The sequence below is a fragment of the Vicugna pacos genome, chromosome 19 (genome assembly GCF_048564905.1).
Source record: "Vicugna pacos chromosome 19, VicPac4, whole genome shotgun sequence".
Lineage (NCBI taxonomy): Eukaryota > Metazoa > Chordata > Mammalia > Artiodactyla > Camelidae > Vicugna > Vicugna pacos.
The window spans coordinates 35,519,770-35,541,576 of record NC_133005.1 but is presented as its reverse complement, the minus strand read 5'-3'; the positions used below and the strand labels follow the sequence as shown (position 1 = coordinate 35,541,576).

At 49.4% G+C, this 21,807-nt stretch overlaps 1 non-coding gene across 1 annotated transcript; it reads right to left on the bottom strand.

Moving 5' to 3' along the window:
• Positions 1-14,360: 14,360 nt before the first annotated feature.
• Positions 14,361-14,429, bottom strand: TRNAT-CGU (transfer RNA threonine (anticodon CGU)). Its single transcript has one exon. It is a non-coding gene; the product is annotated as a tRNA-Thr (tRNA).
• Positions 14,430-21,807: the final 7,378 nt, after the last annotated feature.

The window sequence follows — 21,807 nt, the reverse complement described above, 5'->3', positions numbered from 1 at the left end:
GCTCCCTCGTGGGCAGGTCCTATTCTGGGAGGGTCCACACAGCCCAGGGATGTGGGGGTAGAAACTACACTGGTCTCCAGCGGGCTCTCATTTAGGAGGGGGATCCTTGCAAAGGAGCCCTAGGTAGGAGAGAACCTTGACAGGGTAAAGTTCGGCTCAAGCTAAGGAATAGCGCAAAGCTGTCTCCAGACGAGGCTGCGGTTCCCTGGGGAAAGACGATGCTGCTGATTCTGTTCAGACTTGTGGTTCCCGACTCCATCAGCGCCAGTGCCTGATGATGAAAACAAACATTTTCTCATTTCCCCTTTTCTCCACTGAGATGAAATTCAGAGAGAACATAGCCCACGTACATGCGTATTTTTTAATCAACGTAAAATCCCAGCTATAGTATAAAGGGAAGAGGAAAACATTTCATGGTCAAATAAAACATTTCCACCTATAAGTGCTCTGGCACGAGGAAACGAGAAGGTGTAATCAAGTCATCTGATGTTTGGACTTGGCTGAAGAATCCCAGTGAAGGAAACTACAAACACAGATTGGAGATCACTGTGTTGTTTGGGGCAAGTTGGGTACCAAGAGAAGCTTTGCCATTAGCAACACAAGTTTCAAGTGGGTGACCAGCCCCTGGTGAGTCCTGAACCAAAAGACGTACGAGGGTCTTCCCTTAGTTTACGCCATGGCTTCATTCCTGAAAAACTCGGTAGATTTCAAAACAGTAGGTAGCGGGGAAGTACTTGAGTGTCCACGCCAAACGGAGTTCAGTTCAGAATCAGTCACTTTAAGCAGCTTTTTAACCAATGCGAACATCCAGCAGGCCATCCAAAATCCATGCCGCTGTGTATAACAGGTGGGAGGGCTGGGCTGCGGGGGACAGTCCCAGGAATCATTCCCTGAGGCAGGTGTCCGTGTCCCGTTCTCAGACTGGGAAATGAATCTGGAGAGAGAGAGGCAAACGCGTTCCCACAACCAGAAAGCTGAGGTCGGGGCTGAGGGAGACTGCTCTTTGGATGGAGGTCTGATGCTACCTCCCGTGTGGTATCTTGCCTTTTTGGTCACACCCCTTGGCTCATGGTGTAGCAGCCCAGCAAACCTTGAAGCCCCCTTCAGGAGACTGAGATTCCATCTCTGACTTTTCCCAGAAACTGAAGAGGGGGACCGCCTTGACCGCCCACCTGTTCCTAGACTGTCGGAGGCAGTGATGCTGTTGGTGCCCTGCCTGGACCCCTTGCCTGCCCTCGTGCACCAGCTGCTCTGAGTCAAGGCTGATAAAGGCTCACAGGCGCCCCCCAACCCCCGCAGAGTGAGTACTGGCCCAGGAGGTTATAACCCCTGTGCACGTCCTAGGGCAGCCCACAGGCAATGACAGAGTGACACGGAGATGCAAATGCCAGCCCCCTTGCCTCAAGCTGGGACCAAGTCTGGGACACAGTTCTTGCTCCAGGACCCTCCACGGGCCCGGGCTGCAGCTGCCGTCCTCCCTTGCCCCGTGCTGCACCCTCCCTCCCCTCACTCGTGAGCGTCCCGTCAATGAACCACACTCACAAGGGTCTCGACCGTAGGCTGTGCTCCTGGGGAACCTCACCTCATACGGGGTCGAGATGGGGACCGGGAGACCAGCTAGGAGACGGCTGCAGTGATCGGGTGGGAGAGGACGGTGGCTTGCAACGAAATGGCAGCAGTGAAAGTGGAGAGAAGGAACTGGTGACTCTGTTAAGTGCTCCTCCACCGGACCAATCAGCTAAGCCGGGGCCGGTCACCTATCTGTTACAAAGAGATGCGAGCCCTGGTTTGGGGAAGGGGCCCCTCCCAAGCTTGTCTTTCCCTGGGCACGCTGCTTTAGCCCGAGGGAACCATCCAGACTTCTCTTATGTTCTGTGGTTACTCTTTCATCACAGTGTAGTAATTCCTTATATAACTTTGCCCCTGTTTACATCATGATGTGGTTTCTATCTCTGGACTGGGCCCCAGATGCTACTGTCCTTACAGTCGAACCCAGCAAGAAGCTGACAGAGGACCCAAGGAGATGGCAGTCTCAACCCCAGGATCACAGAGCAGAGCTGAGAAGTTTGGGTTTGAGGCTGAAAACAGCAGCTTAGTAACCTCACAGGATCATTTCCAGCCTTAACATTTTATTACTTCTGGTCTCTCCAGCCACCCCATCAAAACGGCACATTGAAGGATCATTTACTTGGAATTCAAGGAACATAGAGTCCAGTCTTACGCCTACAGCTAACTCTTTGGATAACCTTGGGTGAATTGCTTCCTTTCCCTGGGCCTCAGTTTCCCCCCGTCAAAGTACCAAGACAGAACAGGGGCCCCTGAACCTGTCCATAAAGAGCCAGATGGTAAATGTTTTAGGCTCTGCGGGACACAGGGTCTCTGTTACAATGCTCAGCCGTGTAAGAAGCAGTCCCAGGTGAGGCGTAAGCAAATCGGTGTGGCTGTTTTAATAATCCTTTTTTTACAGCACAGGCAGCAGGCTGGATTTTGGCCCCAACTGTGCCTTGCTGACCCCTGGGATGGAGAGTGGCCAGTGAAGAGCCCTGTCAGGTCCATGGTCGGGGAGGCTCCCGAGAACCCACCAGACGAGGATCCAGGCAGGGGAGTGCCAGGGCCAAGGGCATGAGGTAAGAACACACTCGGGACGCCAGAGGAGCAGTTCCTTTCTGGAGGAACAGGAAGTTGGCCGCCATGGCTGGAGGGGACTGGGCACAAGACAGGTGATGACAGGATGGTGACTGATGCCTGCCGCCCTGTGTCTCTGGGGCTCTTCCAGTCCTCCCGACAGCCTTGTGGAGGAAGTTCCCTGATGGACCCATTTTCCAAGGAGGAAACCGAGGCCCAGGGAGGTTCCTGATGGGGCCAGGAGGCTCCTCCCTGAGCTCGTGATGAGAACCACCTGCGGGGAGAGAGGGTTCCCTCCGCACTCACCCAAGTCATTGGACTTGTGACCAATGAACGGCAGTGCTCACGGCGACATTTGTCCAGTCCCCTTCTAAGAGCTTCACACAGACTCATTGACCTAATCCTCACATGGACCCTATGGGGCGGGGACTGACTGTCCCTGTGTGACAGAGGAGGAAGCCGAGGCAAGGTCGGGGGCGTTGTGGGCTGGGAGGACAGAGCTGGATGCAAGTCCAGGTCAGTCTGACTCCAGAGACCCTCCTTGTATCTGCTGTTCCCACACACGCACAAATGTGCACACGCTCAGACTCCAGAGAGTCAGCAGCAAACAACTTTTAGCAGAAGAGTGTTAACCCCCACGCAGAGCCTGATGGAGAACATCTGGGCAGCTGTTTTCCACGAGGCGGGAGTGTCTGAGCTACAGCTACTCGGTACAGGATCACACATAAGAAGGGGCGAGGGGAGTGTGGAATCCTGACTGTTGTAATTCCAGCACAACGTGGAGTGCTTTATTCTGCCAGTGCTGGGCCTTTCAGAGATGCTGTGCGGTAAGCAGACTGCAGCTACATCCAGGTTCCATCTCTCAGTAGCTCTGTGACAAGCCGCAAACACTTCACCACCCTGGGCCTGTGTCCTCACCTGTGAAACGAGGCCAACAGCAGCCCTCCTGGCCAAGGGCTGTTGTGAGGATTAAGTGAGGGGATGCCCGATTGTGCTGGAGCCTGGCCTGGCACACAGCAGGTGCTCACTAAGTGCTGGCTGATATAATTATTGCCCCAAGCAGATGTGAGCCCCTCCCTGAATGAGTCACTCTGGTGTCATTGTTTGAAAGCATCCTTGCTCCAAGCGCCCGAGGAACCATCACAACCAGGGACCCGCCGGCCCTTGTCTCACTGGCTGGGCTGACATGAACTGACATCACAGGATTTTACTCTTTCCTTTCCTCTGCCTGATCCTTTCCTGTCCGGATCCACAGTAAGATAACAGCTGCACCTGGATCTTGTGTCTGAACGATTTTAATAACGCACAGGAAATTGGGTGGCTTAGGGACGCGGTGTCGGAGGGCGAGCTGTCACCGCGTGGACAGGCCAGGTGAACGGGGAGAGCCAAGGGCAGGAAGGAGAAGGGCCCGCGGGGACGGGAACAGAATACCTCAGTGGGCTCTAATAGCCCAAACGAAATTCAATGCCTTGAACACTTTTCTTCCCGGAAGTTTCCAGTAAGAGAAGGAACAGATACCTCCAAGCAGTGAGTTAAAAAAGAAAGATCGGGCCCCTTTCTTTCCCAGTGAGGACAGAGTGCTTCCCCATGGGGCTTCGAGGCTGACCCCAGCCCCAGCCCCGCCTGCCTCCCGGCCTGACTGATCATCCTGCACCAGCCCTGCTGTTCCACCCAGGTGATGTCCCCACTGCAGACTTTGTCCTCGCTGCTCCCTCCACCCCATCTTCACACACTGACCTCTGCCTTTACTCCCCACAGCAGGTCAGAGGGACACAGTGTCTTAGGGGCCCCGTGCTGCTGCCCCACCCTCTGCTAGTCCGCCCCCTTTTATATTTCTTCATAGCACTGTCATCATCTGGAAAGGTCTTGCTTACTCATCCATTCACTCGTGTTTGGGGTGAATTTTCTGTGTAAGCTCATGAAAGCAGGGAATCTCATCTTTCCTGGTCACCTCTCTCTCCCAAATAACCAAACTGTGCCACGCGCATCATGTAAGTGCTCAATACATCTTTGTTAGGTGAATGAACAAATGAATGGCCTGGTTGTTAATGAGTTTTGCCACTCTTTCTCTACCAAGTGAATTGGGCACAGATCCACAGCATGTGCTCAGTGATCATCTAGTGGTACCTTGAACACGAATCAGCTCTTTGACACTTGCTTCCCTTTACATGTCTGCGTGCCTTCCTGGCTAGACTCAGGGCTCCCTTAGGGCAAGGGATGTACTTTGTGCTTCTTTGCATCTTTCACAATGCCTTGCACTTGGCCGACTCTTAAAAGATACCTCAGGATTGGATTGGAGTGGATTGGAGTGGATTGGATTGGGCTGGAGAGGGACATGAAAAGTTGAGGCATCATTTAGAAGGCTTTGTCACTTTCCCAAAGGTCATACTCTTTCATCAGCAGCAGCTCTTTGACCTCCATAGAGTTGGCACAGTCTGTTCCCTCTGCTCAAATGCCTTTCCCTCTCAGTCCCACTTCTCCTGGTGAGCTCCTACTCATCCCTTGGGACTTATCACCTCTTCCACAAAGCCTTCTCTGATTTCTCCCTCACTGTTCTACTACCATCCTCAGCCCAAAAGTTAATCCTTCCATCTCTATGATAGCACACATCCCACGTTACTACTATTTTCATGTCATGCCTGCCTCTACCATGTCACTACTAAGTATACTATGAGTCCTTTAAAAATAATTTTAATCGTCTATTCATTTTTTCAGTCCCCCCAGAGACTAGCTCAGTCTCTGTCAAATGGTAAGCCCCTCCCCAACAAAAATTGTTTTTGAACAGATGAAGTAACAGTAAGATGAGATAGAAGGATGTCCAGGAATGAGACAGAGATACAAGTAACCTGTTTAATCCCCATTTCCCCCTGGAAGATGGTGACTCCGTAAGGCAGGCATTCTGTTGTCTTCCCTGACCTGGTCCTTTGGCTGAGTGTAAAAACTCACACCCAGAGGCTGAAAAAGTACGTGTGGGCTGCAGGAATACGGCGAAGCCATTGAGGAAAGAGGGGCTGACTCTGATGGTCATCCCAAAAGTCTTGAGAAGGTTGTGAGACTAAGACTGGTCCTGCAAAGGATGGTAGACTCAGGTCAACACAAACACAAGGTCTGTCCTTGGCACTGGAGCCACAGCAGTGAACAAAACTAAATCCCCAACCTCTTGGACCTGACCTTTTAATGGGAAAAATGACAATAACCAATAACAACGACAAAAAATAGAATTATAATAGAATGTCAAGAAACGAAAAATGTTTAGAGGAAATAAAGTGGAATTAGAAGACAAAGAGGGATGGAGGTGGGTGGCGGGTCTCCCGGGGAAGATGTTCGAGAAGAGAGCGGAGTGGATGGGGGCGGGGCTGTGTGGTGGGGGGGTGGCAGGGGTGGGGCTGGGGGGGCGCTGGGGGGGGTGGAGCAGAGAGAGTCTGAGGCTGTGCCAAGGAGCAGAGACAGGCACACAGACACAGCACACGGGGACCAGCGCCTTAGCTATACTCCGTCATGCATTCAAATTACACTTTTCTTTTCTTAGCATTTTTGAGTATTTGGGTCTTTAACAGCGAATATTACTATTCTAGTATCGTAAAACCCTCCAGAAAAGTGCTTCAGACAGACACTCCTCTCTGTACTGGAAGTATGTCTTACATGGATGAGGGTGTAAGGATTTGAGGAAGGCAATCTCATCCTCCTCAGCCTGACTTGCTGATCTAGTGGCATGACCTGAATTTGTCAGGATGCTGATTTTAAAAAGCAGAGCTAGGAGATGTGCAGCCGCGTTTCCCGTTCTGCTGTGCGCCTCTGGTGATGACTTCCTGCCCCTCCCTCCTGAAAGGACCAGGGCTATGACAGTGGGCACTGAAAAGATCAAAGGAGGGTCCCTTCCATTCCAAGTAACCCAACCAGAATACCTGGAAGATAGGAAACCCTCCCCGTCCCCTGCTGTCCAGAGGGAAGGAATCGGGGGTTACAACGGAACCCACGGAATCTCACCCCTAAGACTGCGTCTTTTCTGTGTGCACTTACTCTGTCAAGCCCTGGTGGGTTTGGTTTTGTCTGAGGTTTAACAGGATTTCAGACTTTGGGGGTGGTCTCCTTGGATTTTCTCCTTCTTCTGCCTTTGATGCTTAAAAATACGCCACGACACCAAAGAAATACCCGTGGCTGAGAAGATTGGAATTACACAGGATGTAATTCCCTTTCACAGGAATGTCGAGGGGTGGTGGGTCATCCCTGGAACTGTGATTTTCTTTCACATAAGAGCCAAAAAGCTGAGGATTTGGGTTAAATAAAAATAGCTATGAATACAGTGTGATCTCAAGAACTCCACATTCAGGCTGGGGTTTCGAACCCTAAAAGCCCAAAGCAGGATGTTGAAAAGTTAGGAGCAACGTAGTGTTTAGTCACTATTACCCCACCAGCCACAAGACAGAGATGAGAAAATGGGATAAGTCTCTTTAGGTTTGTCGCGCGCAGGCGTGTGTGTGTGTGCGTGTGTGTGAACGCAGTGGCTCACAATGCATATGGTGTGGGGGTTCAAAAAGTTAATTTTGAGTTGCACAATGATTGGGATTGTTAAAGAATGATTTTTTTTAAAGGCAAAATCATGAATGTCCTACAGACATGAAGTGAATATGTCAATGGTTTTATTTCACTCAGCAATGAAAGCGGGAACTAGAAAGGTTTTAAAACCAATTCGAAGGAAAATGCAAAGTGTAGACACAATGATATGCTATTAGGAATGCTGAAATGAATCTGATTAATGGATGCAGAACTGGCTTCTTCCCTAATGGGGCAAAGGAGTAGAAATCCCACCCCCACGCCCCGCCAACCACCACCATATACTGTGCATTTCCATGGGTAGGAATTGTTTGCTGCTATCAGTTGGCTACAGATTAACTTCTGTCTTTACAGAATTGTAAAACAGCCTGGTCAAAGCCAATGGAAGGTGAGGATCACCTGAGTTGACGGGTTAGTCAAGATAGCCTCATAAATTTCAAAATCTTTCCCAATTCTTTCCCTACAGAGGCATTTAATAGAGAGGAGCTCAGGGATGCCACAACTCCTGCCACGTGCAAGACGGTCCCACTGTGTCCCCCATGGCTTTTAAATGTCCCTCTGAATACTCCCACAAGTAAAAACTCTGTGTATAATTAACTGCGACTCAAACCCACCTCCAGAGGATGAAAGTATCTGTTACATCTGTTAATGTACATCCAACAGTCTTTATTCCAGCGTCCACCCCACATCTGTTCTTTCATTTCTTTTATGTCTTGTGCAGGCTGGCTTCCGATCATCTCGCTGCCCTTAAATCCAGACATTCATCGGAAGCAAAAGCAAACACCTCACTGATTCTTTAAATCTTGCAGGGTAGCCACTCCTGAGCACTGAGCATTTATTATTCTTGAATTCTGTATAATTCTGTTGTCTCATTATTTTTATTCTAAGCAACATTCTCCAAGTTAGTGCCCCTTTATTTCTCCCTGAAGTTGTATCTAGGACAACATTCTGATTCTTTAAATTACGTGTCTAAGTCGGTCATATTATCCATGCATTTCATTTCAGGAGTGTGAGGCAGCATTGTACAATGCTTGTCATTAAAGGGGGTATTGAGTTAGTTGGGTTGAGGACCACTGGTTTCCATGGAATACCGCCATCAGGTTTTTCTCTTTCTCCGATAACAACATCCCAATTCTCTTTGCGGGAACAAAGCTTTCGCCATTGGATACAGTCTGGAAGACCAGCCCATCAAGGCACCTGGTCCCCCTCAAGGGGTGGGCACTGACCCACGCTTGGACAATCTGTTTGCATGTCTCAGAAGCCGTGTTTTGAAGCAGAGTCTTAAACGGTGTGACAGCATCACCAAAAGCCCTTGAAGCAGGTTTATTCTGGTAACCAGAGTCGGTCCCTGTTGCTTACAAACAGTTCTGACCCCAAAACAAAACAAAATAAACAAACACCAAGCAGAAAACCAATCAACGATTGCCCAAGTCTTACAAGAATGTCTACCAAAAATATTAATAATATAGCACTTAAAAACCAAAAAGAAAAAGAAAAGAACTAATTTGGAGCAAAAAAAAAACACCTCCCATTCATTCTTTCACACAATAATCATCTCCCTGCCGCCTCTGTGAGGCAGACCCTGGCCTGAGCAGTGGGGATGAAATGGTGACCAGCTGGCGAGGCCCCCACCCCGCCCGGATGTGGGCTGGGCGCAGACAGCCGGCAGGTTTAACGCTGCAGACAGGCCTTCGAACATCTATGGAAGGAGGCGTCTAAATAGAATTTGTGTGAAACAAATCACACCCCAAGCTCTGCTTCTTTGTAAAGTGATAAATACTTATGTGATGTGAGTGGCAAACCCCTAATGTGATTTGGAGTGGGTGGTCTTTTATCTTTTAAGTTCTGGATTCACCGTCTGGAGCTTGGCCGGGGGGCCCTGGCTCAGCAGAGGTTATGTGCATTTGCATTTGGAAATCCTCCCAAGACTGCAGTGCCCATCAGCATGAGGAACTATTTTCTTAGAGAATCCTTCATTTATGGAAAGCAGCGCACCTCCGTCTACTCTTTTTCTTTAGCTCATTCGCAGGCTCCCAGCTGGGGCTCTGTCAAGGCTCATGGCAGCATCCTTCGGGGCACGTGACCTGTGGGTGTCGGGACTTCGTTCTCAAACCCATTCTCCTGTAAGATGTCCCCAACTTGTCCCTCCTTGGGACAGAGCCACCAAGTCCTGGTCACCTAGATGATGAATTTCCTGGGCTTTGGCTGGAGTTGTCCGGTTCTAAATCTTTCCTCTCCATCCCCTCCAACCTGGACTCCAAATATCCAAGCTGAACTGGCGTGAGTGGGGCTTCAGGTTACTTAACCAAACTTTGACTGAGGGTCCATGGACAGAAAGAGGAAACAGACCCTTGAAGTGTTATTAAATTAGGTAGTGCATGCTTTTTCTAATTCCCAAAAGTACAGAAAGGCTGAAAACATAGCAACTGTCCTTGGTCCCCGCCTCCTGACTTTCAGTCCGCATCCAGGATCATCACATCTGCTTTTGATGGCTTCTGAATTTCAGTATTTCTGAAAGCAAGACACCTAATTAATTATGGCCCTTATCCACGTGGTGGCATGTGTCAGCAGCCTGTCACTTTTTATAGCTGTGTAGTATCCCCTGGTACAAATATCAAATGGTTTGTTTATTCATTTCCCTGTTAATGGACACTTGGGGTGTTTCCATTCGGGGTTGTTATGAATGAAGCTGTTCTGAGTAGTCTTGTTCACATCTTTCTGTGGACGTGTTTTCGTTTCTCTCAAATACAGACACAGGAGTAGAATTACTGGGTGGGGGGACAGAATTGGTCAGGTTGAGGAAAACCCCACACATCTGATCACAGAAGCGCCTATGTGAATAGTGAGTGAGGAAAAACAAAAAAAAAACAGAATTTTCCTTCAGTGAGGGTAGTGGAGAGGAAAGAGTGATTTTCCCTAGACAGTAGAGGATGTCGTGGACTGCTTGCCAGCATCTACATCCCAGCCTTACACTAAAAAGTTTCTTGACTTCTCAGGAACCCCCTGTTCCTTTCAAATCCCGTGACGCAGAGAAGCCAAGCCCACCCCACCCCAGCTAGAGCACGGTTCTAGGGGAACCCCCCATTTCCCCCTGACAGTGATTTGGTCAGGAGCAGACATGGAATACAGCTGAGACCAAGGAGATTCAAGAAGGGCTTTGCTGGTACTTTCTGGAAACTTCCTGTGGCACCAGCTAGCACTCTCTAGAGTCATAAAACCCCCACTCCGGGGCTCCCTGTGTGCCTGGAGCCATTGACACCTTAACTCCCACTCCCCCCACCCCTTGCAGGACCCTTTGCATACCTGCACTTCTGCAAGATATAAAACAACTTCTCTTGATGTGTGTCTACCCTAACAAAACTCATGGCCCCAGGAGGTAGCCCAGCTCACAATACCCTGGGCAGGCAGGCCTCATATCCTGCCCTGATCAAAGTCGTAAAACCTCTTGTTCAGAGAAGTCCCTGACAGATCTTACAATTAATCAGGTCCCTGTACACGAAGTGATCGTGCAGCCCCTCCTCCTTGTGTGCACAGCCCCTTCCCCCTAATAAAAGACCTGCCCACCCACCCTTGGCGCTCACGCAGGCACCTCTCATCTGTGTGGCCCCATTTCCTGTAGCCTGTAGACCTATTAAACTTTCCTAAACTTTTCTCGGTCTCTGGTAATTCTTTTACCAACCTGCATCACCAGCTGGCCACCTTGTGCCCACAACACTTCCTGCTTGCTCTTCTGAGAAACCTCCGAAGTTTTCTTTGACCTGATTTCTTCTTCCAGACACCAGTGGCCTCCAAGACCCAGGAGGATTTCCAGCCTTGGGCTGAAGGCAACCCAGAAGGGCAGGGCAGACAAGGAAAGGATCTGACCCTTGAAGACATCTTCCAAGGGCTGATTCACCTTTTGACTGATGGGAACCAATGGACTACGTAATTGTTTAAGCCAGTTTGTGCGTTTCAGTTATTTGTACAAAAATCATTCTGATCCACAGTTGATTTACAGCGTGTGTTGGAGAGCTCGGTGTTGATTCTTACTTTGTCTCAAATTTGCCACAAGGGTGTTCAAAGTTCAAACCGTGCCAAACACCTGCCACCACTCAGGAGACCAGGAAAGAGAGAATACTCCATTTGAGAGGGAAATGATTTGTTAATGATTTTGGGTTGTGTTTAGAAAATACAGTGCTCTCAAAACTTAATGGAACAGTCTAAAGTGCTTCCGAAAATGCTAAAGTGAGAAGACTTTCTCCCGAGATGATTGCTTCCTCTGACTATTGGGGTAACTGTATTCTGGGGCCTGTTAAGAACGGTCTCTTTACCTGGTGGCCGAGCTCAGTTCTGCCACCTAACTCCAGCCAGGTCAAAGTGTAAAAGGTCACATTTCCATTTGTTCGGTTGCCTTGTGTGTGGCCACGTAGTTGAGACCAAGACCGACAAGGAGCAAATCAGGAGGAACCACCACCTCTCCCAGTTCGCCGTTTCCCGAATTTTCTCTCTTCTGTTAAACTTCCCCAGACCAGTTCTCCAGAATCACGGTGGGATGGGAAAGGTGGAAGCAATCATCCATTGTCTCAGACTCAAAATCCAGACTCAGAGAATTCCTTGTCGCCCTGGGGGATGTTTTAACATTTTTAACCATATTCCTATTTTCTATACATTTTCCCAACATTTCCAATGAATGCAATCCTTGTGGATGGGTTTTTTCTTAACAGTAATTACGAGGTTGATGAGAATGTTGGTCTCAGAGATGCTCCGCCCCCGCCACGCCCACTCCGCCCCGCCCCCACTCCGCCATACACTCCGCTCTAGACTCACTCCAATAGGAAGGAGAGAGGCTGCGTTCAGTATAAATGTAAAACCCAGACACCCAGGATTATCTGTGCTTTGCATGAATAAGGACAGCAGCTTGCAAGTGGGCAGGACTTGGCTGAGAGGCCCCGTCGCAAATCCACCGCGGCCCCAACACGCTCGGCGAAAGTGCCTGTGAAATCTGCCTTCAGTCACTAATTTCACACTCCAGGGACAGAGCTGTGAACAGCTCAGAGCACAGAATTCCCATTTTCCTAACAGTTTCCTTGCCCCTCAGACACCCTTTGATGGCATTTTCTTCACCTGTTCAAAGATGAAAATGCTCAATTTTTTTTCAGGTGAAATCTCAGGTTTGTTTTTGCTTAATCACCTCCTTACTGCCTTGACTTTGCAAACGACAGAGAATTTATTTTGCCTTTAGATCTTCTGTGAAGCTTTCTCTGGCTCAGTTGCATTTTTAAAAAATCAAAATGAGTCGCCCACGTATTCTGCATTCATTATTCCCTTTCCTGCAGCTTTCTAAATAATGTAGGGACCTCGGCTGCTTCTGTGATGAGCACGAATGCATTTGAAATGCGCTATTAAGACATGCCTTTCATCTCCCTTCAGATCATAAAATGAGTTTTCTTCTCTGGGTTTCTGCAGACCTGAGAAATACTCTTCACTTCTGGAACACGCCGCTAAGACACAGGGAGGGTCCTTTGGGCCAGAGGGAGTGTGGATCCTGAGTTGACTGCAAGAATTTTGGTGGCTGGATTTATAAACCTCAAAAGGGCTTGCAGTTGGGATTAGAGTTTGAGATTGTTTTGATCATTCCTTTTGTCAACTAACTCCATTGGGCCTTTCTAGCAATGAATGACTCAGACAAAACATCTATTCAGATCATACAATATTGTGAAAATCCAGTTCATTTGATTTCGAAAAAAATCACAAGTTGGTGTCCGATATAAATTGGCTTCTTAGGGTTATTTTTGTTTGTTTAATAAGCCATGGTGTTCATCATAATACTTAAAAAGAAAGATTCGTTTACGCAATCAGGAAGTTTGAGGCATACGTCTCAAATTTTAATTCCAAGTAAAACAACAGATCCTATCTTATTTTAAAATTCTTTATTTTGTTCATTAAGGATTTTTTTGCATCAGTTTTGATTTTCAAATACTGCATTAAAATCATATTTATCTCGATTACCCCCCAATTTTTGTGCCTTACCTGTCTTATCTCAGTCCCGGCCCTGAATCCATTGCAAGATCTGAGAAGTGATGAGTATAGGAGTTCCCAGCTGAGGACGGGAGCTCAGGGCCTCCAACCTTTCCCCCATCAAAGATGGTGGTGAACTGAGGTCTTCCCTGGAGAAAAGGGAGATTTAAGAGTCTAAGGCGAGCCCCTGACTCAGCTCTCCTGCACCTTCCAAAACACCAGGGATTTAAATCTCAACTGAGCTTCTGTCTCCACGTCATCAGCCCCCACCAACCTGCCTCTCCTGCCCACTTTTTCCTTCTCTCTTTGTGAACACAGACAGAGCAATGGGGCCAGCATCTCACCGCCAGCCTCATTCCAAGTTAGAACAACCGAGTGCCAGAACTTTCCTTGGGTGAGGGCCTCTCACGTGACACATGGATCAGGATCCCAGTAGCATCATTGTGTCCACATCAGGGTCCCCACGGGGCCTGGGGAGAAGGAGGAGGATTTCCAGGCAAGACACACCCCCAAAATGCCAAATGTTTAGATGTTTGGGAATGTCTAGAAATATTTACTTGTGTCAGTGATTTTTTTTTCCCCATTTTTCACAGATGACTGAAGCCCTGTACCGGTTTGGGACTGGTTATTATAGTAGCAAACGTTCTTTTAATCACCCAGCAGATATTACCCTTCTCTCTATAACTGCAGGGGAGCGCACCCACCGTGGCACCCTGGGGGCCTCGCATGCCTCAAAGGCCAAGCTGGAGCTGCAGTTCATCTGAGTCTCAATAGAACGTCTTATGGAACAAGAGAGGATGGGAGGGTGTAAGGAGGTGGCCCCAGGAGATCTCACTCTGCCTCTTTCTCTCCCTGGGAAGCTGTCATGAGCAGTTTCTCATCACCAACCAGCTGAGGTATGAGGCTGTCTGTCTCACCCCCTCGGAATATACCTGCAGACTATAAGACGGCTCAGCTCAGTTTAGAACTGGCTTCTTGACAACAGGTATCCTGTCATTCACTGCTGCCATCAGGCCCCTTTTATTAAATGCCCCCCTACATCCTACAGGTCCAGCTTTCCTTTGGGCAGAAAGTCCCTTGGAGACAAGCACAGAAACCCAGCTCAAACAGGAGTAAGCAAAAAAGGGCGTTTACTGTCCCATAGAAACTGTGAGCGATCAAAGGCAGTGATTTTTTTTTTTTAATGGAGATACTGGGGATTAAACCCAGGACCTCATGCACACGAAGCATATGCTCTACCACTGAGCTATTCCGACTCCCAAAGGCAGGGATTCTTAACGGAAGTAATTTTGGACACTTGGCAATGTCTGGAGACATTTTTGGTTGTCATTGGAGAGGGAGCAGGCCGTGTGCTACTGGCATCCAGCTGTTAAACATCCTACAATTTACAGGACAGCCCCTCACAACAAAGAATTATCCAATTCTAACTGACAACTGTTCTGAGGTGGAGAAAATCTGCTTGAGGGGCAAAGGCTTCAGGCATGGCTGAGTCAAGGAGCTCAAAGCATGTCTACAAGGCTCCATTTCTCTCCAGTCTGGGGCTGGTTTCCTGGACATTGACCTCACACACATGCAGGATCTCTCTGCTCTGTGGCCTGGTTCATATTCCCACGGAAACCAATCCTGCGAAAAGCGAGGTGTTCTCTCCAGTAAATCAAGTCCCACATTGAGTTTCATTTGCCATCCAGGAGTCACTTAGACCTAGGGAGCAGGGCTGGAGAGGGAACCGAATGTCAAGGCCTAGGTCGTGAGGCCAAATCTGGAGCTAGAGGCTAGAGGAGTCAATTCTCCCACATGGGTGGGAGGTGGGGGGGTGGGTACTGTTTGCCCAAAATAAAATCAGCAGGGTGCTACCAGAAGGACAAAAGTGACGGACACCCAGCACTACCTGTTTGTGTGTGAAAGGGGTAGGAGGAGAACCAGCTTACAGGGTTAAACACACACTATGGAGAAAGAAAAAGATGAAGTATGAGACAAGGAAAGAATGCAAATACGAATTCTTCATGCTTCCCAGAAAGTACGGACAACTGAGGATTTTTAGGCATCTTTTTTCCTTTTTTTCTTTAATTTGATCAGGAAAAGGATTATAAATATGTGTGCCATGTGAATACCTTCCACACATTTCCATGAACCGGTACAGGAGAAAATATTTTTTGCAACGTGTAACACATTATTCAAACAGAAGGGAATGTGGAAATATTACCCAAAGCGCTGGAACCAGAAAACACGCATTTCCCTCGGGGTCCTGTTTCCATAGAGAGATCAGGTTTTATTTACCTGCTTTGGAAGATTAAAGTATGATGCCTGGATTCCTTAACAATGAGGAAGAATGCATGTCTTGAGGTAATGAGGATATGTCAGCCGCCCCATTTGATTCAAAACTCTGTGATTCTTCAATCTGCTTAGGGGCCTGGTTAATATATTTTAATGTACCCACAATATCCACTGATAAACAGAGGAGTCATAGCCTTTAGAGCCAACTTGCTGAAGCTGATGGAGATTTAAGGGAGAAAGTGAGGGCTCTTTATGAGCTGGAATATTGGGAAGACTTAAGAAAAAGAAAAAAGAAAACTCACTGTCATTGCAGTAATAATGACAACTCTATTACCTTCTCTTTCTCTTTGTAAAGTATTTCTGGATCCCCATCTCCTACCACTCTCCCTACTTCTGATGCCTCACACACACTGGCCTCATTTCTGGTCCCTCAATTGTCCCAGCCTGTTCCCTCCTCTGGGCCTTTACACTTGCTGTTCCCTCTGCCTGGCACACTGTTCCCTCAGATCTCTCATGGCAGCCCCTTCTCAAGACTGCTCAGCCCACATGTCACCTCCTCAGAGAGGCCCTTCCAGGCCCCCTAAAATAAAGCAGTAGCCACACCCCAAGATACTCCTTATCCTATCCCCAATCTGTTTCCATTCCTGCATTTTTCACATTCTGAAAATTATCTGTGTATTTATCTGTTTACCTGCATAATGTCTGTCCTCATTGACGGGAACTTCATGAGAACAGGTGGCTCGCGTCTATCTTGGTCACTGCTGTATCTGAATAACCAGCACAGCAGCTTGTGGATAAAGATGCTCCCTCCATATTTGTTAAATGAGTGAACATATCATAAGTAGACAGTTCTGTTGGTAGCGTTCACGCGGGGATGTGTTGCTTTGTATTCGCTTGGTTCCATCTTTCTTAGACAGTGTGGACCTGAGCGGGAAGAGCTGGTGCCCAGACTCTGTGAAGAACCTTCACATGCTCCGGTTGGACAGAAAAATACATAAACATCTCTTCTTTACCCATTACCCTGTAACTTTAAGGACAAATCACTATACCTCACATGGGCCCAGGAATTTTGAAATACATTTTTAAAACAAATTGTTTGGCCAAGGGCATTTCCTGGGGAGGGACTCAACTGTGAGTCTCAGCAGCGGATTCTCTAGCTGCAAGGAATGCTTGTCTGATCTCGAAGGAGAAGCCGGGCCGAGGAGGGGTAGGGGGAACATATCACAGCCTCTGGTCCAGGCCACCCAGCTCTCTCAGCTGGGCTATTGCAAAAGTGTCCCAACAGGCAGGCCTCCCTTCTTTCTCTCTTCCACTGTCTTCCACACAGCAGCCAGAGGAAGCTTGTGAAAACTTGAGTCAGATCCTGTCCCTCCTCTGCCCAGAACCCTCCATGGCTCCCACCTACCAAGTCTTTACAACAGCCACGAGGGCCTGCCCCCATGGCCTTTCTGACCTCACAGCCCTCTGCTCTGCCCCTCCTCACTCAGCCCAGCTGCACTGGCCTCCCCGAATTTGCAGGAAGGTGCTAGGCACACGCCTGCCGCAGGCTTCCTGCTGGCTGTTCTCTGTCTGGGGGACTCTGGTCTGAGGTCACCAGGGCCACCCCCTCAGCTCTTTCAAGTCTTTGCTCTAACAGTTGCTTCTCACTGAGGCCTTCCCTCAAGACCCATCTAAAATCACCAACCTCCCTCTGCAGTCAGCTGAATAATGCTACACCCTCAACCCTATATGTCCATGTCCCCTGTGAATTTCTACCCGACATGGCAGAAGGGACTTTGGAGATGTGATTAAATGAAGAATCTTGAGGTGGGAAGAGCACTCTGATTATCTGGGTCCTTATAAGGTCCTCACAAGAGAGGAGCAAGAGGCTCAGAGTCGGAGAAAATTTAATGGCAAAAGCAGGGATTGGAGTGATGTGATTTGAAGAAAGAGGAAGGGCCACCGGCCAAGGAATGCAGGCAGGCAAGGAAGACGAGAAGCAGGAAAGGCAGGGAAGTGGATTCTCCCCTAGAGCCTCCAGAAGGACCCCGCCCCGCTGACACCATGGCTTTAGTCCAGTAAGACTGATGGCAGACTTCCGGCATCCAGAAGGGTCAGAGTATAAATCTGCATTGTTTAATTCCCCCACATGTGCGGTAATTTGTTACAGCAGCCCTAGAAATTAACGCACGCTCCCACGTACCTGAAGTCCCTCATTTCCCCCCTGTGTGTCTTACCAGCTGACACACATGTCTTCAAGATTTGTCCCTCTCCACTATTTGAACGTGTTCCTTATAGAATCACAGCTCTGACTGCCAGTGTTCAGCCTGTCCCCATGGTACAAAGCTGAAGCACCAAGAGTCTAAGTTCAGTCTGCACGGGGTTCAGGTCCCAGCCTGCCACAGACCAGCAGGGTGACCTCGGGGAAGTCGCTTGAGTTCTCAGTGACTCCATTTCATTGTCTAAACTGGTGACCATGACAGCAGCCTCCCTCCTGGAGCCCCAGTGGAATTTAATGAGTTGGGTACCTGGAAGGCTTCCCACGGCAGTGGCCTGTAGGGTGCTCCCTGGGTAGACTTGTGATTATTATCGCGACCCATTCACCACATCGTGGCCGAGCCAAGTTCAGGCTGCAGTTGTGAATGAGGCAGGCATGGTCCCTATCTTCATGGAGCTGATGGTTTATTGGGGTGACAGATGACAACTATAGGTAGTCATCGGTACCACTGAAACCGTGGGTATTCTTGAGTTCAATCCATTACATCTGTTACCTGCCTTCACTAATCAAAGTCGGTTTAATTGTTGCTACAAAAAACCTGCCTGTGCTCCCAGATTCACGTGGCCTAAACAATCAGATGCTTGCCTGGGGTGTTTTCCAGGAACTTGCGGTCAGCTGCATCTAGTTGGAGCTGAGCTGGCTAAGACTGGATAGAACCACCTACCTTCCAAATGGGCATGTGCCAGGGTGCCCAGGCGAACTTTTGATGTCAGAGGGCCGAAAACTCCACCCTCAGATCGTGCTCAGCGCCTCCGTTGTAACACGTGTCCCGCATAGAGGCTGTAGCTCCTCCTACACAGAAGAATGATGACCATGCCTTTCTCCAATCACCTTTCCCCGTGCCCCACACACCACCCCCCCCCCCCACAGTCAGACCGCCCAGCTTCTTTATCCCATAAATACCCTGAGACCCTGGCCTTCCCTGGGGGAAAAGCTGAAGTTTGTTCTCTTACTTCCATGCTTGGCTGCTTTGTAGCTAAACCTTTTCTTTCCCACAAACCTTGGCGTCTCAGCATTTTGGCTTGCTCTGTGCCGGGCAAATGAAGCTGGTTTGATAACACTCTGAAGAAGATAAAATAGGGTGGTGTGATGCACAGTAAGGAGGGGACGGAAGCCTCTGCAGAGGAGGTGGTCTTAGAAGGTCTCATGGAGGAGACGTCTTTTCAGCTGAGACCTGAAAGATGAATAGGAGCTGGACGTGCCAAAAACCAGGGAAGGGGCATCTCAAGGGGAGCTGGGAGCAAATGCAAAAGCCCCGAGTGGGGAAGGGGCCTGAGTGTCCCCAGAGGAGAAAGCTTACAGAGGCAGGGAGAGACCAGGGTAAAGAACTTCAGCATATATGCGAGGGAAGCCATGGAAGGGACTTGAGCAGTGGAGAACCAGGATGTGATTTTTCTCTCTTCCAAGATCCCTCTGGCTGCTGAGTGCGGCCAGAGTAGAAGGGGAGGAACCAGTGATGCGGCCAAGAAGCAAGGGGGATGGAGCAAAGTGGACCCATGTCGGGTACCTTCTGGAGGCAGATCCATAGAGAAAGCCGAGCTAACTGGACTGGGTGTGGGGAAAGCGGGGATGGAGGGGGGCTAAGGAAGCAGGCCTGAGCCTCTGGGTGTGAGATGCTTGAGTGAGTGAAGACACCTGGGGAGGAATAGGTGGACCCGCTCTTGAAAGGGCAGCAGAATCAGTTTTTCATTCCCCGATTCCTAGGAAAATGCTCGCAGGAAGCCCCGAGCCCCAGCGTGTGTGCGCAGGGAGGCGGGAGGTACTCCTTGTAGTTGGGCAGTGACTAGGAAGACACGCTGGGGTGTGATGGCAGCAGATTTACCCCAAAGGAGCGTGGCTCCTCCTCCCCACGGTACTTGGAGCCCCAAGCGCATTCCATCCACGGAGGCCCAGGGAGCTTGACTTGGTCAGGACTTGCTGCTCCTACAGCCGGACCTGGCTGCCCAGGGCCCGGCTCTTCTCCAGCGTGTGCCCCACCCCCACCCCAGTTATCCCAGGAGGACCAGCCTCCTCAGGTGTAAAGCTTACGGACTGATAATTGGGAAAGAAGAAAAGCTTGCAGAGGACAAGACAGATGCTCCATCTCCTCTTTATTTCTAATCTCAGTCGGTCTTGCTCAGAGTGTTTCAATAGGGAACATTATTGGCACTTAGTACAGGGTGATTCATTGTAAGGGATGGTCCCAGGCGTTGAAAGACATTTATCTTTACCTCGAGCACTAAAAGGACTGAAAACACCCTACTCATCTCCAGTCGCTGGGTTGGGTTGGCATGCAAATTAACTCGTAAAACACCTTAGAACCTCGGGGAAGGGGAACGGTGGGGGTGGGGCGGCTCCACCTTTGCCTCGGGGAGGCTCTTGCCAAGCACCAAACCAGTTAGTTCTGAGCTCAGGCGCCTGCACTTACTCCATTACTGACCGGCTGTATCTCCGAAGAACATGGACGATACTTACTTTCTTAACACTCAACCCTGCAGAAACAGGCAGTTAGGACAAAACGTGAGAATAGAGAAAGGGACCGACCGGGCATCGAGCCGTCCCGGCAGTGGGCACTGACAGAGCACTCCTGCAGGAACAGTGCTCGGTGCCGGGGTCCGAGGAAGAATAAAGACAAGTCTTCATGGGCACAAGCTCCCGACAGTCCCTCCGGGGAGAAAAGCTTCCTGCTGTGACTGCAACGCTTTCCTTTAATCCCCTTGACAGTCAGCTCTTAAGGACTTCAGGACATGACAGGAAAGCAAACCTTCCAGGTTTGGGGAGAAGCTGGACAAAGATGGTGGAATAGAAGGACCGGGAGCTCACCTCCCACAAATCTTCCAGGTTTTTATTCCACCGCAGCCCAGGGCCCAGCATCACTCCTCAGACTAAAAGAGCCAAATAAATAAAGAAGTAAAAAGTCAGGATTTCTTCCAGAAGGGAAAAGCCGTGTGAAATGGGGTAGATTAAACACCGTCCTGCCTGGGGGTGCTGAGCCATGACCCCCACCCCCACCCCGTGTATGTTGCCTTCCCCCTCGTGCAGGGTGCCTAAGGACTGATAATGTTACCCCCTGTGACCCCGCCCTGTTACCTAACCATCAACCAATCAGAATTGCGGATGAGCTGATCACATACCTTGGACTCTCTTCCCTCACCTGGCCTTTAAAAATGCTTTCTTGAAACCCATCAGGGAGTTGGGGCGCTTTGTCTGGTGCCCGGCCATAACACTGCACTTTCCTTCACCACAACCCAGTGTCTGTAGACTGGCTTTAGTGCACATGGGCGAGTGGACCCAAGTCTGGTTTAGAAACAGTGGCAGGGGTGGGTCGACTTGGATGGAGACTCAGAGAATGAGGAGGGGACATTTGAGTCCAGAAGAAGAAGTTGCAGATCATGGGGAGGGGTCAAGGACCGGGCTGTCGGCAGAGACAACAGTGAAGTGCCGTCTGAGGCATGGCCAATCCACCCTTCCCAGAGGGCCCTGCAGGACCCACGGAGAAATGGCATCTCCCTGCCCCTGCACAAAAGTCCCTGCAACTGCAGCCTAGGGGTTGTGAAGAGCCCCTGCACTGAGTGATGGACAGCATAGACTCTGGTGTCAGGCTGCCTGGGTTCAGATCCCAGCTCGGCCACTTAGTAGCTGGGTGAGAGCTAGAGCCAATTAATTAACCTCTCTGTGCCTGATTCTTTGTCTAGAGATAATAAGAGCATCGACCTCCCGGGGCTGCTGTGAGGATGAGATGGGTTCCTGCACTTAGCACAGTGCTCGACCTGAAGTGTGTGTTGTCCATCATTACTGTTTGGGTGGAAAAGTCTAGCATGTTGCATGGGATTCCAAAAAAGCAATGTGAATAGACCAGGATGTCCAACTTGATATGCAAAGGGTGTACTTGAAAGACAAGCACAGTTGGACCCAGAATGTCTATTTTCCTAGAGCCTGTGCCTACAATTTTATGTAGACCAGGAATTTAACGGCAGCCTGGCAATTCTTCAAGAATTCATTACCCCTGCTGCTTGCCCCTCCCTTGTTCTCCCAATTTAACCTGCCAAACTCCCCACCCACCCCTAGGGGGCCGTGAAACTGCTGATTATACATGTACAGAAGTGGGATGTCCCCGGGGC